The sequence below is a fragment of the Somniosus microcephalus genome, unplaced genomic scaffold (assembly GCF_052327205.1).
Source record: "Somniosus microcephalus isolate GS21.2 unplaced genomic scaffold, FLI_Smic_1.0 unresolved_chr1, whole genome shotgun sequence".
Taxonomy (NCBI): domain Eukaryota; kingdom Metazoa; phylum Chordata; class Chondrichthyes; order Squaliformes; family Somniosidae; genus Somniosus; species Somniosus microcephalus.
In genome coordinates, this window is record NW_028225179.1 from 17,451,061 (window position 1) to 17,469,337 (window position 18,277).

An 18,277-nucleotide genomic window follows, 5' to 3' on the forward strand; every position below is an offset into this window, starting at 1 on the left:
AAAACAAGAGATGATGCACTTTGTCTTTGACTGTCACTTTAAGTCTGCATACACCTAAGCTATCTATGTTCTGTCCATTATAGCTCTTCAGTAGTACTGACTTTTTCTGTATTTTCGGCTTTTCTTTAATATTTTTTATGTCACTCATACTGATTAAGTTTGCTTTTGCCCCAGTGTCCAGTATCAATGTAACTAATGCTCCATTTATCTGCAGTGGGATCATCCATTTGTCCACTTTTACTGCATTGACTTTATGTTCAGCATTGTCCATTTCTGAGGGCTGCACATTTTCTGTACTTTTTTTGATATCGTCACATGACACCATTCCTACAAAAAATGTCTCACTTAAATCATAAGAACATAAGAACATAAGAAATAGGAGCAGGAGTAGGCCAATCGGCCCCTCGAGCCTGCTCCGCCATTCAATAAGTAATGGCTGATCTGATCCTAACCGCCAATCCACTATCACAGAACCATCTACTGAATCTAACAGAATTAGACACACGAAATAGGAGCAGTATCAGGCTACACGGCCCCTGGGCCCGCTCCGCTACCCACAGGGCCATGACCGATCCGAACCTAGACTCATGTCCAAATTTCTGCCCGCTCCCCGTAACCCTTAATTCCCTTTACTTCTAGGAAACTGTCTATTTCTGTTTTAAATTTATGTAATGATGTAGCTTCTACAGCTTTTTGGGGCAGCATATTCCATGGACCTACCACCGTCTGAGTGAAGTAGTTACTCCTCATCTCAGTTTTGAAAGAGCAGCCCCTTATTCTAAGACTATGCCCCCTAGTTCTAGTTTCACCCATCATCGGCAACATCTTCCCCGCATCCACCCGATCCAACCCCTTCACAATCTTATATGTTTCAATAAGATCGCCTCTCATTCTTCTGAACTCCAATGAGTAGAGTCCCAATCTACTCAACCTCTCCTCATATGTCCATCCGCTCATCCCTGGGATTAACCGAGTGAACTTTCTTTGTACTGACTCGAGAGCAAGTATGTCCTTTCTTAAGTATGGACACCAAAACTGTACGCAGTATTCCAGGTGCGGTCTCACCAATACCTTGTACAACTGAAGAAATACATCCCTATTTTTATATTCTATTTCCCTAGCAATGAAAGCCAACACTCCATTGGCCTTCTTAATCCCTTGCTGCACCTGCATACTAACCTTTTGAGTTTCGTGCATCAGGACCCCCAGATCCCTTTGTACTTCAGTACTTTCCAGTTTCTTGCCATTAAGATAATAACTTGCTCTACGATTTTTCCTGCCAAAGTGCATAACCTCACAATTTCCAGTATTTTATTCCATCTGCCAAATCTCTGCCCACTTACTTAGCCTGTCGATGTCCCCTTGCAGGTTATTTATGTCCTCCTCACTCACTACTTTCCCTCCCATCTTAGTATCATCTGCAAACTTTGATATGTTACACTCGGTCCCCTCCTCCAAATCGTTAATATAGATTGTAAAGAGCTGGGGCCCCAGCACTGACCCCTGCGGAACACCACTAGATACTGATTGCCAGTCTGAGAATGAACCATTTATCCCAACTCTCTGCCTTCTGTTCGATAGCCAATCCTCTATCCATGCCAGAATATTACCCTCAATCCCTTGATTTTTTATCTTAAGCAATAATCTTTTGTGTGGCACCTTGTCAAATGCCTTTTGGAAGTCTAAATACACTACGTCCACTGGTTCCCCTTTATCCACCCTATATGTTACTTCCTCAAAGAACTCCAGCCAATTTGTCAAACATGACTTCCCCTTCATATAACCATGCTGACTTTGTCCTATTAAATTATGATATTCTAAATGTCCTGTTACTGTCTCCTTAATAATGGACTGCAAAATTTTACCTACCACAGATGTTAGGCTAACCGGTCTATAGTTTCCAGCCTTCTGTCTACTGCCCATTATAAATAAGGGTGTTACATTAGCAGTTTTCCAGTCTGCCGGGACCTTTGCCGAGTCCAGGGAGTTCTGGAAAATTATTACCAATGCATCCACAATCCCTACCGCCACTTCCTTCAAGACCCTAGGATGTAAGCCATCAGGTCCAGATGATTTATCCGCCTTGAGTCCCATTATTTTACTGAGTACCACTTCCTTAGTGATTTTGATCGTGTTCAGCTCATCCCCCCCTTTAGCCCCCTGTTTTTCCAGTGTTGGGATATTCTTTGTGTCTTCTACTGTAAAGACTGATGTAAAATATTCATTCAGTGTTTTTGCCATCTCCATATTTCCCACCATTAATTTCCCGGTCTCATCCTCTAAGGGACCAACATTTACTTTAGCCACCCTTTTTCTTTTTATATAACTATAAAAACTATTACTATCTGTTTTTATATTTTATGCTAATTTACTTTCATAATCTCTCTTCCCTTTCTTAATCAATCTTTTTGTTATTTTTTGCTGTCTTTTAAAGTTTTCCCAATCCTCTATCCTCCCAATAGATTTGGCTACCTTATATGCCCTTGTTTTTAGTTGAATACTTTCCTTAATTTCTTTACTTAGCCACGGATGGCTGTCTTTTCTTTTACACTCTTTTCTTCTAAGTGGAATATATACTTTTTGGAACTTGTAAAAAAACTCCTTAAATGTACACCACTGATCATGTATCGTCTTACCCTTTAATCTATTGTCCCAATCCACTCTACTCAATCCGCTCTCATACCTTCATAGTCTCCTTTATTCAAGCGTAGCACGCTTGTTTGAGATCCAACCTTCTCACCCTTTAATTGAATATGGAATTCAACCATGTTATGGTCACTCATGCCAAGGGGATCCTTTACTAAGACATTTTTAATTAATCCCATCTCGTTACACAGGACCAAATCTAAGGTTGCTTGCCCCCTGGTCGGTTCAGTTACATACTGCTCAAGAAACCCATCCCTAATACACTCAATGAACTCATCCTCAAGGCAGCCCTGCCCAATTTGATTTGTCCAATTAATATGATAGTTAAAATCCCCCATAATTATAGATGTTCCCTTATTGTAAGCCTCAACTATTTCCTGATTGATACTCCGCCCAACAGAGTTGCCACTGTTTGGAGGCCTATAGACTACGCCCACTAGTGTTTTTCTCCCCTTATTATTCCTTACCTCCACCCAAACTGTTTCATTATCCTGATCTTTTGACCCAATATCATTTCTCTCTATTACAGTGATTCCTTCCTTTATTATCATAGCCACCCCACCTCCCCTTCCTTCCTGCCTGTCCTTCCTGATCGTTAAATAACCTGGTATGTTTAATTCCCAGGCATTGTCACCCTGCAGCCATGTTTCTGTAATGGCCACAAGATCATACCCATATGTAGTTATTTGTGCCATTAACTCGTCTATTTTGTTACAAATGCTACGTGCATTCAGATAGAGAACTTTCAAAGATGTTTTGTAACACTTAGTTCCTGCTTTTCCACTTTTTAGTACTTTACCTTTTACTGCATACCTTCTGCCCCTTCCTGACACGCTCTGATTTTTAATTTCCCCACTTGCAACCTAAGTCTATGACCTTCTCTGTTGTCATTTTTATTATTTGCTCTCTAGGAATCTCCCCCCCACTAGTTAGTTTAAAGCCCTCTCTACAACCCTAGTTATATGATCCGCCAGGACTCTAGTCCCAGCACTGGCCAAGTGAAGCCCATCCCAATGGAACAGCTCCCTCCTGCCCCAGTACTGGTGCCAGTGCCCCAGGAAGCAAAACCCATTTCTCCCACACCAGTCTTTGAGCCACGCATTTAACTCTCTAATTTTATTTGTCCTAGCCAAATTCGCTCGTGGCTCAGGTAATAATCCAGAGATTATTACACATGTGGTTCTGCTTTTTAATTTGACCCCTAGCTGCTCAAACTCCCTCAGCAGTACCTCCTTCCTTGTCCTATCTATGTCGTTGGTACCAACATGGACCACGACAACTGGATCCTCCCCCTCCCACTCCAAGTTTCTCTCCAGTCCAGAGGCGATGTCCTTAACCCTGGCACCGGGCAGGCAACACAGCCTTCGGGACTCTCGCTCTCGGCTGCAAAGAACTCTATCTATCCCCCGAACGATACTATCCCCTACCACTACAACATTTATTTTAACTCCCCACAATTGAATGGCCCCCTGTCCACGGTGCTGTGGCCAGGTTGCTCATCCTCCCTGCAGTTCCTGCTCCTGTCCCCACAGGGAGTAAGAGCCCCGAACCTGTTGGACAAGTGCAAGGGCTGCGGCTCCTCCAACACTACCTCCTTGGTCCCCGCACCTGCCTCACTTCTAGTCACACCATCCTGACCCTGGCCACGGACTACATCTGAATTAATTAATCTAATTGGTGTGACTACCTCGTGATACACAGAGTCCAGGTAACTCTCCCCCTCCCTGATGTGTCTCAGTGTTTGAAGCTCGGACACCAGCTCTTCAACACGGAGCCGGAGTTCCTCGAGCAGCCAACACTTACTGCAAATGTGATCACTTTGAGCATCAATGTCCTCAGTCACATTAACTTGTTGCCCTTTCGTTGTTTTTACTTTTGAAAAGCATTGCTTGGCAAAGTGATTCTTTCCATTACACTTTGTGCACATTTTTCCAAACGCTGGGCATTGTCTTAACTGGTGTTTGTAACCACAGCGTTTACAATTAAAAATTTCATCCTCCGATTGCTTTTCATCTCTGTTCTGCCCACGTTTCTTCCCCTTATAGTACACAGCACCGACAGCAGCATTATCACTCATTGCAATCGCATCATTATTGATTTCACTGAAAGTCTTCGTGTGCTTTCGAGCTAGCTCGCTGGCTTGGCATATTTTCACCGCATGTTCCAAATTTAGTTTGGTTTCACAGAATCACAGAATCACAGAAACCCCACAGTGCAGATAGAAGTCATTTCGGCCCATCGAGCCTGCACCAACACATATCCCACCCGGTCCCCGTAACCCCTACACCAACACATATCCCACCCTATCCCCGTAACCCCACGTATTTAATCCCCCTAACACTAAGGGTCAATTTATCATAGCCAATCAACCTAACCTGCACATCTTTGGACTGTGGGAGGAAACCGGAGCACCCGGAGTAAACCCACGCAAACACGGGGAGAATGTGCAAACTCCACACAGACAGTCGCCCGAGGCGTTCCCTGACTTTTTTATCATGAATACCAAACACAATCTGGTCACGAATCATGGATGCTTTGAGCTCAGAGAAATTACATGTCTGTGCTTTCAGTTTCAGATCAGTTATAAACCTAGCAAAAGTCTCATTTTGTTGCTGTGTCCGAGAATGGAAGATGTATCTTTCATACATCTCATTCTTTTTGGGAGCGCAAAGTGCATCAAATTTATTTAGCACATCTCCTAATTTTTCTCTGTTCTCCACTGGATTAAATACAAATGTATTAAATACCTCTATCACCTGTGGGCCTGCAACCGTAAGGAGCAACTCTATCTTCCTTGCGTCTGGCTTCGTACCGAATCCGATGGCTGCAATGTAGAGTTCGAATTACTGTTTAAAAGTCTACCAATTGTAGTCGATTTTTTCTGTGAGATTCAAACGCTCTGGTGGCTTCAAATTCTCCATGTCGCTTTTCACAATTTTCAGCAGATCTTCACCATCCTGGTACCATGTTATGTTCATTAATAAATAGACATTCTTATTATGAACACAGCTAGCTTTTGTTAGTTACGTTGTTGAGCACATGTGGACTGGTAAAGTATCTGTAGAGGCTTCCATCTTGACTGCTTCCTTGTGGGTAGCCTAGTGCCTCATGGGTAATGTAGTCTTAATATATATACAGCTGGGTAGTGCAGTCTTATATACAGCTCTACACAGCTCTACGGCTCCACCTAGTGTCCACTATAGAATGACATGTTATTGATCGTTACAGTCCCCACTTAGGACACGGCAGACCAGCTGTTACATTCGGATTCAACTTTGCTTTCATTAACCATGTTGATATTTAGACAATGTGAAGTTTACACGATAAAAACTCATGTTCCACCAGACTCACTGCTACCACCTAAGCGTTCCTCAATCTTTCTGATAAAACCTGAGTGTTCATTTCTCACTCTGATATCTCCAGAGTATTGCTTACTCTCACTGATAGCTCCTCAGCGTCCCGTACCCTCTTCGATACATTCTGAGCGCCCCTTACACACTCTCATACCTCCCGAGCGCTCATTAAACCTCTCTGATACCTCCTGAGTTCCCTTTCCCTCTATAATACCTTCTGAGTGTCCGTTACTCTCTCTGGTATCCATTTAGAGCCCTCATACCCACGTGATACTATCTCAGAAACCCTTCAATTCCCTCACAGCTTCTGAGCTCCCCATTGCTCTGGCAATCCCCTCTGAGAAACTCTGAGACTCCCTGATGCCAGGAGCAACGTGTGTTTGGAATGTTGCGGTGCAGGAGAAAGTGGGCAGAAACAGCTGCCTTTACATCGTGTGTGGGGAAAGGTAAGTAGATCTTGTATGTGAGAAGAGCGCAGAAACGTTTTGCCTGAAACTGCGCCCTTGAGGCAAGTTTTGTGTTGTCGGGTAAACTGCTACAGTGAAAGCACAAAATTAAAACAGAACATATTGGAAATATTCAATAGATCAGGCAGCATCTGAAGAGAAATTTTCCTTTTACCAGACGTCACTGTCCACTTTCAATTACACTTCACGTAACTTATAGCTTACAATTTCAACACCTCCGTGCAAGAAACAGTTTGGGCTGAAACGAGGACTTTGCTGATTTGTGCAAATAGAGTGAGGCAGCAAAACAAAACTTCCCACTGCGGATTGGGCAAGGAAAGGACTCAGGAGTCTTGGATGCGTTGAAAAAGATCTAGTCTTAAATACAATAACGGTAGAATTCAAACAATGCGTGCAGAGCACAGATGATTAGCGACCCACCGCCTTAACCCCTCAACCACCTCGCTCCATAAACAGAGCTCAGAAAGCTCTTTGTTTCCTTCTTTCTCAATGCAAAGCCCTTGACTCAATGCCGGCTTTCAATTATCAGTCACCAGTATCAGAAATAAAATCACACGGGTGTGGTAGCGTGGCCGAGCAGTCGAAGGCACTGGATTAAAACTCCATTTTTTCGGGGGCGTGGATTCGAAACCCACTCCTGTCATAAAATTGTATTGATTTTGTTTTTGCCCGAAGAAATGCTCGCTGCAAAGTTAAAAATAAAAAATATATGATGGAGCGAACGTTGATCAGGTCAAGTAGCATCTAGTGAGACAGGCACTTCATCAACAATCCCTTCATTAAGCAACATCATGCGCGAAAAAACTGTTCTTTTTATTCCTTCCTGGAACGTGGGCCTCGCTGGCAATCCCTATCAAACGTAATAACGACGAGGATGGGATCCAGAACCCACGCGTACAGAGCCCAATAGATTAACAGTCCATCGCCTTAATCTCTCGGCCACCTCGTCTCCACCATACACTGCTCTCAGCCATTCCATTTCCTGCTTTTTGCATTTAAGCAGAAATACCCTGAAAGAAAGTTCACTTCACCGCTTATTCTGCCCGTGCACACAGATCTACATTGTTGAAAATGTACAATCAGCTTAATGTAAGCAAAAGGCCTTCCGCTGCTTCAGTTGAGGGACTGTCAAAAATGGTCGGTTTGCAGCCAGATTCAGAAAAGAAAAAGCGTCTCCCAGTTAATTAAACGACCGCGGCAGGACTCCAACCTGCAATCTTTCGATAACTGAAAAACTCGCAACCGAAGTCAGACGCCTCATCCATTAGGCCACGCGGCCGCTGAAGCTGCTGAGCCTCTTTTTATGGGGAGAATTGTGAGCAGATTCAAGGAAACTGCTCGCAAAAACAAGCGGATTGAGGAAAAGATAAACACATTTTAACTGAATGAACAGGACTTCTGCGAGCTGGGTTTGCACCAGCGCAGGGAATCGCTATGCAACTTGAAACATAACATCGGCGGCTCGTTGGTCTAGGGGTATGATTCTCGCTTCGGGAATTTCTGTGGCTGATGCATGCGAGAGGTCTCCGGGTTCAAATCCCGGGCGAGCCCAGTCACATTTAGTTAAACTCAACACCTCAGTCATGAAAGCTGAAATCGCTCTACTTTAAAAAAAACGGAATGATCCGGGACTGTGAACTCTGGCATTTTAAACAGACACAGAATGATCCGGGACTGTGAGCACTCCCGGTTTAAACAGACCCAGTGTGATTAACAACTGACCACGACCCATTCCATGAAAGATAGTCCTGATTTCCAATGCTTATGAAATCGATGGCAACATAAATCGGACTGTTTCGAAAATAGGCGGCCGATTACAATGCCCGCTCTACTGTTGGGCGACAAATTGAAGGTTTACTCCATTATAATTTTCCATTTATCTCCGTCATTTCTCTCCAGCCAAATGAACTGAGTGTAGGTGTCAGCCGTGACTCAGCGGCAGCAAAGTCAAGCAGCACTCCAGAGACTTGAGCACATAATCCAGGCTGACACTCCAGTGCAGTACTGAGGTAGTGCTGCACTGTTGGTGCCCCCGTCTTGCTAGTAAGACGTTAAACCGGGCCCTCCGATCCCATGAGAGTATGCCGAAAAGAACGAGGATTTCTCGCCCATTATTTAGCTCTCAACCAAAGACACTAAAACAGAAAATCTCGTCATTAAGGTTGAAAAGTATTTTTGAAGTTACGTTGCATCCTAAAGGAGAAATTTATGTTTCTGCTCCCTAATCATTTGCCTCTGTTCCCGCTACTCTTTCATTCGTTGACAACCTCAGCAGAAGAAAGGAGGAGTTCGACAATCTCCGAATCGCGATCACTGCTCCACATTCATTCAAGCAGTTGAAGAATTGCAGTGGTCTCTTTTAATTTTAACAGGATATGAGTAATGCATGGGGCACAGACCAGGAGCACCAGGGCGGTTCTGACGAAATTGAAGTTGAAAGCTTATTTTAGGCAAGATTCAGTTAAATGCTCGGAAAGTGTACCAATATCAAACGAAATAACGACGAGGATGGGATCGGAACCCTCGCGTATGGAGCCCAATAGATTAACAGTCCATCGCCTTAATCTCTCGGCCACCTTGTCCCCACCATACATTGCTCTCAGCCATTCCATTTCCTGGTTTTTGCATCTAAGCAGAAATACCCTGTAAGAAAGTCCACTTCACCTCTTATCCTGCCCATGCACACAGATCTACAATGTTGAAAATGTACAATCAGCTTAATGTAAGCAAAAGGCCTTCCGCTGCTTCAGTTGAGGGACTGTCAAAAATGGTCGGTCTGAAGCCAGATTCAGAACAGAAAAAGTGTCGCCGAGTTAATTGAACGACCGCGGCAGGACTCGAACCTGCAATCGTCTGATAACTGAAAACCCTAGCAACCGAAGTCAGACGCCTTATCCATTAGGCCACGCGGCCACTGATGCGGCTGTACTTCTTTTTATGTGGAGAATTGTGAGCAGATTCAATTAAAATGCTCGCCAAAAAGAAACGGATTGAGGAAAAGATAAACATATTTTAACTGAATGAACAGGACTTCTGCGAGCTGGGTTTGCACCAGCGCAGGGAATCGCAATGCAACTTGAAACATAACATCGGCGGTTCGTTGGTCTAGGGGTATGATTCACGCTTAGGGAATTTCTGTGGCTTAAAATGCGAGAGGTCCCGGGTTCAAATCCCGGACGAGCCCCGACACATTTAGTTAAACTCAACACCTCAGTGATGAAAGCTGAAATCGCTCGACGTTAAAAAAAACGGAATGATCCGGGACTGTGAGCTCTGCCATTTTAAACAGACACGGAATGATCCGGGACTGTGAGCACTCCCGCTGTAAACAGACCCAGAGTGATTAACAACTGACCACGACCTATTCCATTAAAGACAGGCCTGATTTTCAATGCTTATGAAATCGATGGCAACATAAATCGGACTGTTTCTATAATAGGCGGCCGATTACAATGCCCGCTCTTCTGCTGGACGACAAATTGAAGGTTTACTCCATTATAATTTTTCCATTTATCTCCGTCATTTCTCTGCAGCCAAATGAACTGAGTGTAGGTGTCAGCCGTGGCTCAGCGGCAGCAAAGTCAAGCAGCACTCCAGAGACTTGAGCACATAATCCAGGCTGACACTCCAGTGCAGTACTGAGGTAGTGCTGCACTGTTGGTGCCCCCGTCTTGCTGGTGAGACGTTAAACCGGGCCCTCCGATCCCATGAGAGTATGCCGAAAAGAGCGAGGATTTCTCGCCCATTATTTAGCTCTCAACCAAAGACACTAAAACAGAAATCTCTTCATTAAGGTTGATAAATATTTTTGAAATTACATTGCCTCCTAAAGGAGAAATGTATGTTTCTGCTCCCTAAACATTTGCCTCTGGTCCCGCTACTCTTTCATTCGGTGATAATCTCAGCAGAAGAAAGGAGGAGTTCGACAATCTCCGAATCACGATCACTGCTCCACATTCATTCAAGATGTTGAAGAATTGCAGTGGTCTCTTTTATTTTTAACAAGATATGAGTAATGCATGGGGCACAGACCAGGGGCACCAGGGCGATTCTGACGAAATTGCATTTGAAAGTTTATTTTAGGCAAGTTTCAGTTAAAAGCTCGGGAAGGGGACCAGTATCAAACGTAATAACGACGAGGATGGGATCCGCCTTCTCGATTAACAGTCCATCGCCTCAACCTCTCGGCCACCTCGTCTCAACCATGCACTGCTCTCAGCCATTCCATTTCCTGGGTTTTGCATCTAAGCAGAAAAACCCTGAGAGAAAGTCCACTTCACCTCTTATCCTGCCCATGCACACAGATCTACAATGTTGAAAATGTACAATCAGCTTAATGTAAGCAAAAGGCCTTCCGCTGCTTCAGTTGAGGGACTGTCAAAAATGGTCGGTTTGAAGCCAGATTCAGAACAGAAAAAGTGTCGCCGAGTTAAATTGAACGACCGCGGCAGGACTCGAACCTGCAATCGTCTGATAACTGAAAAACCTCGCAACCGAAGTCAGACGCCTTATCCATTAGGCCACGCGGCCACTGATGCAGCTGTACTTCTTTTTATGGGGAGAATTGTGAGCAGATTCAATTAAAATGCTCGCAAAAAGAAGCGGATTGAGGAAAAGATAAACATATTTTAACTGAATGAACAGGACTGCTGCGAGCTGGGTTTGCACCAGCGCAGGGAATCGCAATGCAACTTGAAACATAACATCGGCGGCTCGTTGGTCTAGGGGTATGTTCTCGCTTAGGGAATTTCTGTGGCTTAAAATGCAAGAGGTCCCGAGTTCAAATCCCGGACAGAGCCCCGACACATTTAGTTAAACTCAACACCTCAGTGATGAAAGCTGAAATCGCTCTACGTTAAAATAAACGGAATGATCCGGGACTGTGAGCTCTGCCATTTTAAACAGACACAGAATGATCCGGGACTGTGAGCACTCCCGGTGTAAACAGACCCAGAGTGATTAACAACTGACCACGACCCATTCCATTAAAGTCAGGCCTGATTTTCAATGCTTATGAAATCGATGGCAACATAAATCGGACTGTTTCTATAATAGGCGGCCGATTACAATGCCCGCTCTTCTGCTGGACGACAAATTGAAGGTTTACTCCATTATAATTTTTACATTTATCTCCGTCATTTCTCTCCAGCCAAATGAATTGAGTGTAGCTGTCAGCCGTGGCTCAGCGGGGGCAAAGTCAAGCAGCACTCCAGAGACTTGAGCACATAATCCAGGCTGACACTCCCGTGCAGTACTGAGGTAGTGCTGCACTGTTGGTGCCCCCGTCTTGCTGGTAAGACGTTAAACCGGGCCCTCCGATCCCATGAGAGTATGCCGAAAAGAACGAGGATTTCTCGCCCATTATTTAGCTCTCAACCAAAGACACTAAAACAGAAAATCTCTTCATTAAGGTTGATAAATATTTTTGAAAGGGGACCAGTATCAAACGTAATAACGACGAGGATGGGATCCGCCTTCTCGATTAACAGTCCATCGCCTTAACCTCTCGGCCACCTCGTCTCAACCATGCACTGCTCTCAGCCATTCCATTTCCTGGTTTTTGCATCTAAGCAGAAATGCTTGGAAAGTGCATCAGCATCAAACGTGTAAAACAGTAATGACGAGGATGGGATTCGAACCCACGCGTGCAGAGCACAATGGATTAGCAGTCCATCGCCTTAACCTCTCGGCCACCTCGTCTCACCAATACATTGCTTTCAGACATCGCATTTCTTGCTTTTTACATCTAATTAGAACTACCCTGAAAGAAATTCAACTTCACCGCTTATCCTGCCCGTGCACACAGATCTACAATGTTGAAAATGTACAATCAGCTTAATGTAAGCAACAGGCCTTCCGTTACTTCAGATGAGGGACTGTCAAAAATGGCCGGTTTCACGCCAGATTCAGAATATAAAAAGTGTCGCCCAGATAATTAAAAGACCTTTGTAGGACTTGAACCTTCAATCTTCTGATAACTGAAGAATTTGCAACAGAAGTCAGATGCCTAATCCATCAGGCTATGCGGCCGCTGATGCCGCTGAATTTCTTTTTATGGGGCGAATTGTGAGCAGGTTCAAGGAAACTGCTCGAAAAAAGAAGTGGATTGAGGAAAAGATAAAAATATAGCAACTGTATTAACAGGTCCTCTGTGAGCTGGATTCGCAGCAGCGCAGTGAAACTCAATGCAAATGGGAAATGACATCGGCGGCTCGTTGGTCTAGGGGTATGATTCTCGCTTTGGGTATTTCACGATTAAAATGCGAGAGGTCCCGGGTTCAAATCCCGGACGAGCCCTGACACATTTTCTTAAACTCAACAACTTGGTCATCAAAGCTGAAATCGCTCTGCTTCTACAAAAACGGCATGATCCGAGATTGTGAGCTCTGCCATTTCAAACAGACACAGAATGATCCGGGACTGTTAGCACTCCTGGTTCAAACAGACCCAGATTGATTCGCAACTGACCACGACCACGCCCATTATAGACAGGCCTGTTTTTCAAAGCTTATGAAATCCATGGCAACATCAATCGGGCTGTTTCTAAATCGATGCCCGGTTTAATCTTGGACGCCAAGTTGAAAGTTTACTCCATTATCATTTTTCCCATTATCTCCGTCATTTTACTCCAGCCAAATGAACTGAGTTTAGGTGTCAGCCGAGGCTCAGCGGTAGCACACTCAAGCCTCACTCCAGAGACTTGAGTGCATAATCCAGGCTGACACTCCAGGGCAGTACTGAGGTAGTGCTGCACTGTCGGCAGTGCCGTCTTTCTAGTAAGATGTTAAACTGGGGCTTCAGATCCAATGAGAGAATGCTGAAAAGAACGAGGATTACTCGCGCATTATTTATCTCTCAACCAAAGACCCCAAAACAGAAAATCTCGTCTTTAAGTTTGATAAATATTATTGAAATTCCAAAGGAGAAATTTATGTTCCTGTTCCCTAATCATTTGCCTCGCTTGCCGCTAGTCTTTTCATTCGGTGCCAATCTCAAAGGAAGGAAGAAGGAAGAGAGGGTTCTCAGTCTCCGATTCGCGATCTCATCTCCACTTTCATTCAAGGTGGGTTGAGAAATTTCTTGGAATATTTTAATTTTAACAAGATATGAGCAATGCAGGGGTAGAGACCAGCAACACCAGTACAATTTTCACGAAATTGTATTTCAAGTAAGATTCAGTGAAATGCTTGGAAAGTGCATCAGCATCAAACGTGTAATACAGTAACGACGAAGATGGAATTCGAACCCACGCGTGCAAAGCACAATGGATTAGCAGTCCATCGCCTTAACCTCTCGGCCACCTCGTCTCACCAATATACTGCTTTCAGATATTCCATTTCTTGCTTTTTACATCTAATTAGAACTACCCTGAAAGAAATTCAACTTCACCGCTTATCCTGCCCGTGCACACAGATCTACAATGTTGAAAATGTACAATCAGCTAATGTAAGCAACAGGCCTTCCGTTACTTCAGATGAGGGACTGTCAAAAATGGCCGGTTTCACGCCAGATTCAGAATATAAAAAGTGTCGCCCAGATAATTAAAAGACCTTTGTAGGACTTGAACCTTCAAACCTTCAATCTTCTGATAACTGAAGAATTTGCAACAGAAGTCAGATGCCTAATCCATCAGGCTATGCGGCCGCTGATGCCGCTGGATCTCTTTTTATGGGGCGAATTGTGAGCAGGTTCAAGGAAACTGCTCGAAAAAAGAAGTGGATTGAGGAAAAGATAAAAATATTTCAACTGTATTAACAGGTCCTCTGTGAGCTGGATTGGCACCAGCGCAGTGAAACTCAATGCAAATGGGAAATGACATCGGCGGCTCGTTGGTCTAGGGGTATGATTCTCGCTTTGGGCATTTCACGATTAAAATGCGAGAGGTCCCGGGTTCAAATCCCGGACGAGCCCTCACACATTTTCTTAAACTCAACAACTTGGTCATCAAAGCTGAAATCGCTCTGCTTCTAAAAAAACGGCATGATCCGAGATTGTGAGCTCTGCCATTTCAAACAGACACAGAATGATCCGGGACTGTGAGCACTCCTGGTTCAAACAGACCCAGATTGATTCGCAACTGACCACGACCACGCCCATTATAGACAGGCCTGTTTTTCAAAGCTTATGAAATCCATGGCAACATCAATCGGGCTGTTTCTAAATCGATGCCCGGTTTAATCTTGGACGCCAAGTTGAAAGTTTACTCCATTATCATTTTTCCCATTATCTCCGTCATTTTACTCCAGCCAAATGAACTGAGTTTAGGTGTCAGCCGAGGCTCAGCGGTAGCATACTCAAGCCTCACTTCAGAGGCTTGAGTGCATAATCCAGGTCTGACACTCCAGGGCAGTACTGAGGTAGTGCTGCACTGTCGGCAGTGCCGTCTTTCTAGTAAGATGTTAAACTGGGGCTTCAGATCCAATGAGAGAATGCTGAAAAGAACGAGGATTACTCGCGCATTATTTATCTCTCAACCAAAGACCCAAAAACAGAAAATCTCGTCTTTAAGTTTGATAAATATTTTTGAAATTCCAAAGGAGAAATTTATGTTCCAGTTCTCTAATCATTTGCCTCTCTTGCCGCTAGTCTTTTCATTCGGTGCCAATCTCAAAGGAAGGAAGAAAGGAAGAGAGGGTTCTCAGTCTCCGATTCGCGATCTCATTCTCCACTTTCATTCAAGGTGGGTTGAGAAATTTCTTGGAATATTTTAATTTTAACAAGATATGAGCAATGCAGGGGCAGAGACCAGCAACACCAGTACAATTTTCACGAAATTGTATTTCAAGTAAGATTCAGTGAAATGCTTGGAAAGTGCATCAGCATCAAACGTGTAATACAGTAACGACGAAGATGGAATTCGAACCCACGCGTGCAAAGCACAATGGATTAGCAGTCCATCGCCTTAACCTCTCGGCCACCTCGTCTCACCAATATACTGCTTTCAGATATTCCATTTCTTGCTTTTTACATCTAATTAGAACTACCCTGAAAGAAATTCAACTTCACCGCTTATCCTGCCCGTGCACACAGATCTACAATGTTGAAAATGTACAATCAGCTTAATGTAAGCAACAGGCCTTCCGTTACTTCAGATGAGGGACTGTCAAAAATGGCCGGTTTCACGCCAGATTCAGAATATAAAAAGTGTCGCCCAGATAATTAAAAGACCTTTGTAGGACTTGAACCTTCAATCTTCTGATAACTGAAGAATTTGCAACAGAAGTCAGATGCCTAATCCATCAGGCTATGCGGCCGCTGATGCCGCTGAATTTCTTTTTATGGGGCGAATTGTGAGCAGGTTCAAGGAAACTGCTCGAAAAAAGAAGTGGATTGAGGAAAAGATAAAAATATAGCAACTGTATTAACAGGTCCTCTGTGAGCTGGATTCGCAGCAGCGCAGTGAAACTCAATGCAAATGGGAAATGACATCGGCGGCTCGTTGGTCTAGGGGTATGATTCTCGCTTTGGGTATTTCACGATTAAAATGCGAGAGGTCCCGGGTTCAAATCCCGGACGAGCCCTGACACATTTTCTTAAACTCAACAACTTGGTCATCAAAGCTGAAATCGCTCTGCTTCTAAAAAAACGGCATGATCCGAGATTGTGAGCTCTGCCATTTCAAGCAGACACAGAATGATCCGGGACTGTGAGCACTCCTGGTTCAAACAGACCCAGATTGATTCGCAACTGACCACGACCACGCCCATTATAGACAGGCCTGTTTTTCAAAGCTTATGAAATCCATGGCAACATCAATCGGGCTGTTTCTAAATCGATGCCCGGTTTAATCTTGGACGCCAAGTTGAAAGTTTACTCCATTATCATTTTTCCCATTATCTCCGTCATTTTACTCCAGCCAAATGAACTGAGTTTAGGTGTCAGCCGTGGCTCAGCGGTAGCACACTGAAGCCTCACTCCAGAGACTTGAGTGCATAATCCAGGCTGACACTCCAGGGCAGTACTGAGGTAGTGCTGCACTGTCGGCAGTGCCGTCTTTCTAGTAAGATGTTAAACTGGGGCTTCAGATCCCATGAGAGAATGCTGAAAAGAACGAGGATTTCTCGCGCATTATTTATTTCTCAACCAATGAGCCAAAAAGAGAAAATCTCATCTTTAAGTTTGATAAATATTTTTGAAATTCCAAAGGAGAAATTTATGTTCCTGTTCCCTAATCATTTGCCTCTGTTGCCGCTAGTCTTTTCATTCGGTGCCAATCTCAAAGGAAGGAAGAAGGAAGAGAGGGTTCTCAATCTCCGATTCACGATCTCATCTCCACTTTCATTCAAGGTGGGTTGAGAAATTTCTTGGAATATTTTAATTTTAACAAGATATGTGCAATGCAGGGGCACAGACCAGCAATGCAGGGGCACAGACCAGCAACACCAGTGCAATTTTCACGAAATTGTATTTCAAGTAAGATTCAGTGAAATGCTTGGAAAGTGCATCAGCATCAAACGTGTAAAACAGTAACGACGAGGATGGGACTCGAACCCACGCGTGCAGAGCACAACGGATTAATAGTCCATCGCCTTAACCACTCGGCCACCTCGTCTCACCAATATACTGCTTTCAGACATTCAATTTCTTGCTTTTTACATCTAATTAGAACTACCCTGAAAGAAATTCAACTTCACCGCTTATCCTGCCCGTGCACACAGATCTACAATGTTGAAAATGTACAATCAGCTTAATGAAAGCAACAGGCCTTCCGTTACTTCAGATGAGGGACTGTCAAAAATGGCCGGTTTCACGCCAGATTCAGAATGTAAAAAGCGTCGCCCAGACAATTAAAAGACCTTTGTAGGACTTGAACCTTCAATCTTCTGATAACTGAAGAATGTGCAACAGAAGTCAGATGCTTAATCCATTAGTCTATGCGGCCGCTGATGCCGCTGAATCTCTTTTTATGGGGCGAATTGTGAGCAGGTTCAAGGAAACTGCTCGAAAAAAGAAGTGGATTGAGGAAAAGATAAAAATATTTCAACTGAATTAACAGGTCCTCTGTGAGCTGGATTCGCACCAGCGCAGTGAAACTCAATGCAAATGGGAAACGACATCGGCGGCTCGTTGGTCTAGGAGTATGATTCTCGCTTTGGGCATATCACGATTAAAATGCGAGAAGTCCCGGGTTCAAATCTCGGACGAGCCCTGACTCATTTTTTTAAACTCAACAACTCGGTCATCAAAGCTGAAATCGCTCTGCTTCTAAAAAAACGGCATGATCCGAGATTGTGAGCTCTGCCATTTCAAACAGACACAGAATGATCCGGGGCTGTGAGCACTCCTGGTTCAAACAGACCCAGATTGATTCGCAACTGACCACGACCACGCCCATTATAGACAGGCCTGATTTTCAAAGCTTATGAAATCTATGGCAACATAAATCGGGCTGTTTCTAAAACGATGCCCGGTTTAATCTTGGACGCCAAGTTGAAAGTTTACTCCATTATCATTTTTCCTTTTATCTCCGTCATTTTACTCCAGCCAAATGAACTGAGTTTAGGTGTCAGCCGTGGCTCAGCGGTAGCATACGTAAGCCTCACTCCAGAGAATTGAGTGCATAATCCAGGCTGACACTCCAGGGCAGTACTGAGGTAGTGCTGCGCTGTCGGCAGTGCCGTCTTTCTAGTAAGATGTTAAACTGGGCCTTCAGATCCCATGAAAGAATGCTGAAAAGAACGAGGATTTCTCGCGCATTATTTATCTCTCAACCAAAGACCCAAAAACAGAAAATCTCGTCTTTAAGTTTGATAAATATTTTTGAAATTCCAAAGGAGAAATTAATGTTCCTGCTCCCTTATCATTTGCCTC

The 18,277-nt window shown here is 44.0% G+C and overlaps 7 non-coding genes across 7 annotated transcripts; 3 read left to right on the forward strand and 4 right to left on the reverse strand.

The window, feature by feature from the left end:
- Window positions 1–9,288: 9,288 nt before the first annotated feature.
- trnar-ucg (transfer RNA arginine (anticodon UCG)) lies at window positions 9,289–9,379 on the reverse strand. Its single transcript is given in 2 exon segments — window positions 9,289–9,324; window positions 9,343–9,379. It is a non-coding gene; the product is annotated as a tRNA-Arg (tRNA).
- A 1,526-nt stretch (window positions 9,380–10,905) lies between these two features.
- Window positions 10,906–10,996, reverse strand: trnar-ucg (transfer RNA arginine (anticodon UCG)). The gene is given in 2 exon segments: window positions 10,906–10,941; window positions 10,960–10,996. It is a non-coding gene; the product is annotated as a tRNA-Arg (tRNA).
- A 1,088-nt stretch (window positions 10,997–12,084) lies between these two features.
- Window positions 12,085–12,166, reverse strand: trnas-gcu (transfer RNA serine (anticodon GCU)). Its single transcript has one exon. It is a non-coding gene; the product is annotated as a tRNA-Ser (tRNA).
- A 509-nt stretch (window positions 12,167–12,675) lies between these two features.
- Window positions 12,676–12,763, forward strand: trnap-ugg (transfer RNA proline (anticodon UGG)). Its single transcript is given in 2 exon segments — window positions 12,676–12,711; window positions 12,728–12,763. It is a non-coding gene; the product is annotated as a tRNA-Pro (tRNA).
- A 1,526-nt stretch (window positions 12,764–14,289) lies between these two features.
- Window positions 14,290–14,377, forward strand: trnap-ugg (transfer RNA proline (anticodon UGG)). The gene is given in 2 exon segments: window positions 14,290–14,325; window positions 14,342–14,377. It is a non-coding gene; the product is annotated as a tRNA-Pro (tRNA).
- Window positions 14,378–15,899: 1,522 nt separating this feature from the next.
- On the forward strand, window positions 15,900–15,987 carry trnap-ugg (transfer RNA proline (anticodon UGG)). Its single transcript is given in 2 exon segments — window positions 15,900–15,935; window positions 15,952–15,987. It is a non-coding gene; the product is annotated as a tRNA-Pro (tRNA).
- Window positions 15,988–16,936: 949 nt separating this feature from the next.
- On the reverse strand, window positions 16,937–17,018 carry trnan-auu (transfer RNA asparagine (anticodon AUU)). The gene has a single exon. It is a non-coding gene; the product is annotated as a tRNA-Asn (tRNA).
- Between the last annotated feature and the right edge of the window lie 1,259 nt (window positions 17,019–18,277).